General features: G+C 44.3%; 1 protein-coding gene and 1 long non-coding RNA gene across 2 annotated transcripts in view; one reads left to right on the forward strand and one right to left on the reverse strand.

Annotated features, from left to right (window-relative positions):
* Positions 1–4,301, forward strand: part of Ptprn2 (protein tyrosine phosphatase receptor type N2) — a 755,793-nt gene that overhangs the window by 621,276 nt on the left and 130,216 nt on the right. The window lies entirely within an intron of this gene.
* LOC110324242 overlaps positions 2,005–4,301 on the reverse strand; it is a 6,916-nt gene continuing 4,619 nt past the window's right edge. The window contains exon 3 of the long non-coding RNA XR_002380680.1: positions 2,005–2,286. This is a non-coding gene — a long non-coding RNA (uncharacterized LOC110324242). The remainder of the gene's footprint in view (positions 2,287–4,301) is intronic.

Raw genomic sequence — 4,301 nt, forward strand, 5'->3', positions numbered from 1 at the left:
GAGAGAGAGAGAGAGAGAGAGAGAGAGAGAGAGAGAGAGAGAGAGAGAGAGAGAGAGAGAAAGGCAAACAAAGAAAGAAGAAAGGGGGAAAGGAAAGAAAACAGAAATTAAAAGCTGCAAAGGAAGCAGACAAAGCCAACAGAAATCCACGGTGAGATCTGGGGCTGTGCTGGGCAGAGGTGTGATGTGAAGACAGAGAACAAAGTGCTGCTGGGGAAGTGTGGGCTGAGTGGGTGTGGCAATCCTGCAGGAGTGCCCTACACAGGGTCTGGATTCTCGCCCACCCGTCCACTATGCAGGGGTTTTCATTAACCGGGATGAGGTTCTTCCCTGGAGGGTCCTAAAGTAGTTCTAATACAAACAGCTTGTTCAAGTTTCCCCAGATGTAGAAACTTAAAGCCAGGCAGTCAGAGTGGGCCCAGGGTCTGGAGCAGATCTTGAATGCTTCCCAGCTGCCAGAATCATCAGAGGTCAGTGGATAGAGAAGCCCTGGAGGTTGTAGGCGCCAGTTATGGCTCTGTGGGCCCTATGCCTTCAGTCCATGCCTGGCAGCTGGTTTACTCACCGCTGAGAGGACAGCAAGGGACTTGTCATCTCATCTTGAAAGTGACTTCCACCATGCTCACTAAAGTCCTCTCCCAGCGTGGATAACTAACTGCCATGAAGCAAGATCTCAGGAACAAGAGTAGTTTAGTCTGATGACTCTGCCCCAGGCTGGTCATAGTAACATTCCGATGTTAATACGTTCCTATGTTCCTCTAAGTCCTTCTTTGCTTCCTGTAACACAGTTATCCTTTCTTTTTCACTCTATATATGGTTTCTGTGCCGAGTGTTAAGTAGTGCATGATTGTTGGAAGGCTTAAGACCAGTTTGAGATTATGTAGCATCCTGTCTCAAAAAAAATGGGTTTTGGTATGGTTTCCCACAAGTTCTGTCTCCAGCTTTCTCTTGAGACTGATATATCTCAAAATGGCAGCCACTTGAGACCTAAGAGTCACCCCAAGATTCCTAAACCCTCTACCCTCCTGGTCTCCTGGACCAAGAGTTGGAGAGGCCAGGCAATGTGTGAGCAGAGTCAGCACTACCCATCCAGGAGGAGCTGGGTGTGGTCACGATCCTGCAATATGGCTACTGGGTGATACACCTGGGAGTTTCTATTTGTGTCTATGGTTGAATTGATTCAACAAAAATTGATATTTATTTTGTTGATAAAACTCAGTTTATCAAAACTGTAGATAACTGAGAATCAAAAATGTTGAAATAGCTGAGTGATTACCTACCTTCCCCATCAAGTGTTATTATCTAGCATGTGCCAGCAACTGAGTGGGAACAGAAATCCCGATATCTCATCAATATTGGACCAGCTATTCACCTGCTAGATGGACAAATAAGACAACATAGGACATATAGACCATGTGCTATGGGAATACATGCAGTATATGATCTCGCTGCCACAAAGGCACACACCACAGAACCTTCCAGCATGGTGTCATCTCCTAGCAAGGCCTCCATTTCTTACAACTATGTGGCCCTATTGAAACTAGAACTTTCTCACATGAAGCCTACATCACAGCACAGGACAAAAATCTATACTGTGTGTTCCAGAAACAAACACAGAGATGGGGTCTTGTTGATGAGGCTCAGGAAAGGCACATTCAGATGGCTGATGCTTCTGGTCAACATGAGTATCCGAGGACCCTCATTCACAACAGCCATAAGCACACCACACAGATGGTCAGGAAGAAACTCGCTGCCTCGTTCCAGGCAACTGTGACTGTTGAGTTATTTCTCAATAACACCTACAATTGTGTCAATAAGGGGAGACTTGCAGGATCCGATGGAGACCAGGGAGCCCATGGCTTCTGTCAGAACTCCACACTGTACACCTGGTGCTAGCTGGAGAGTATGGCTAGAGCAGAGATCTTCCCTGGTAAACATGTGTGGGATGTTTGTACATTTACCAAGGACTCAGTGCTGATCATTTTGCAAATGATCAGTTTGCAGCTAAGCAGACACAGCTACCGCCTGCCTGTTTCCATGTGTGAAAAAGACTAACAGTGCATGGGGATTTGAAGAACATGCATGTGTGTTACTGTAAGGCTAAGTTAACTGCATGAGTGTGCATTCAAGCTTGTGTGTGTGTGTGTGTGTGAGTGTGTGTGTGTGCATCTGTGAATATGTCTGTTAGCTGCATGAGTGGGCATGGGAGGTACTGTTGCTGGTCTTCACTTCTTTGTGGGTTCTTCATTTTCCCAACCTTTATTCCCTTAGTTTCACCTTCTATCACTAGACAGGAAAGAAAGAAGGATAGAGAAGAGAGAGAGATAAAGATCTCTGAATCTAATTTCTTCTTTCCTTCTTTCTTCTTTGAGCACGGCTACTAAGGAACCCAAACCGACCTCCCCAAATGACCACCAATTCCACTAATCGTGGCTCTAGCATTTATATACTCTCTGAATAATTCCCACAATTCCAAACATCGCACAATTAAAGAAACTACCCACAGTTGGCAAAACCATGCCTCTGCTAGGGCATGAGGCAAATCACAGTCACCTGCTGTGGGCAGTCCAAAGCAGCCCTGTATCCCCACACCTGGGATTAAAACAAAAACGAATTCTTACAATAATATTTCTGTCCTTTTAAAAGAAACACAAAATCCAGAATTCTTAGGACATTTCCCCCTTTCTAATGTTTTAAGCCATTAATTATGCTGAGTTTATCTGGAAATTATAAGCAGAGACATTTTCAGTAAAATAAGTGCTTTTTTGGGTCAGTGGCTAAGGTTTTCAGGAGACCTCTCTGGCTCTTTCTGTTGGAGTGGCTTCACCTTTGACCTAGGCAGACAGTAGCTGCTGAGCAACCCTGTCACCTGTGTTAAATTGCACCTCTCTTTTTACATAGGCCATAATTTTAATCTCTCCTTTGAAATCTTCATCTCTAATTCCTGGACGAACAATGGATCCTTGGGAAGTCAATCCACTCCTTCCCAAGATCATCCTACTGTCCCTGAGCAGAGGACGGCCTCATCTCTGAGAGTAACATGTTCTCATGGATTTGCCGCAAGGTGTGCCCAAGATCTTTCTTCATCGATGTGTTTTATTCCCATTTTGAGAGGAAGGCAAGCCTTGATGGCTCCAATACTTTATTTTGGGGGCTCTTGACTATGACAGACATGCCACTGCTACAGATCCAGATGAGCATCCCTGCATGAGCATCTTGAGCCTCGGTGTCCCTAAAAGGTGCTTTAGCATTACGGACTTGTAGACTCTCCTCTCTGTTGCTGAGGACCCTCTCCCCAGCCTTGGTTGACAGCAGTATGCATGCATGTGAAAAGCAGGAGAACGCTAGTATGATGAGGGTTACGATGATGTGGAAGCTATGTGAATGCATGTGAAAAGCATAAGAGTCACAGTGTGGATGTGAGCTGCATGTGCATGTATGTGAGATTGGGGGATTAGCACAACTATTGTGTAAGGGATGTATGTGTGCATGTGTAAAGCAGGTAAAAAGGTTGTGTGAGGGTTAATGTGAGCATTTGAGCTATATGGGCACTGGGAATGGAAGGTTGTATGCATGTTATATAAGTGCATGTGTAAGCTATGTGTGTACTGAGTTGGTGCATATCTCTTAGTGTTAGCATGTGCATGTATGTGAACATGTGAATATGTGAGGTATGTAGCTTAGTCTCAGCATGTTTGTGTGTGTGTGTGTGTGTGTGTGTGTGTGTGTGTGTGTGTGTGTGTTAGTCAGTATACAACAGCTCCCGTATCTACTGATGAATTCTTCCAGTGCACTCAGAGGCTACCTCAGCCACGGACAGTGTAGAACCCAGTGCACTTTGTGCTATACTTTGTTCCTACCACAAATCTTAGCAACCTAAGCATATGAGATTTTCACTCCTTATTAAATTAAGGACTTTCAGCTTTCACTTGCAAGAAGCATATTTATAGTTTTTCTTTCACATATCTAAATTGCCAGCACTGTGGTTTGAGGGTCACTTATGAAGTTAAATAAATCTTAGTTGAATGCGAATACTAGATATGAGCTGTGACAGCTAAGTGACTGAGAGTGTAGCACATACAACTTGGATACACTGGACAGAGGGCTGAGCCATTTCAAGGGCAGCACGGGTAGGATGGCTCATGAGGTCACCATGTTTCCCCAATGTGTAATTTTAAAGCTATGATTTTTTTTTTTTTTACTTCTGGAATTTTCCACTTAACATTTCTGGTCTACAATTTACCACAGAAAATGAGACCACAGGCACATGCATGTGAACTGGTAACAAGTCTGTATCATTC

The sequence above is a fragment of the Mus pahari genome, chromosome 7, assembly GCF_900095145.1.
Source record: "Mus pahari chromosome 7, PAHARI_EIJ_v1.1, whole genome shotgun sequence".
In the NCBI taxonomy this organism is placed as follows: Eukaryota; Metazoa; Chordata; class Mammalia; order Rodentia; family Muridae; genus Mus; species Mus pahari.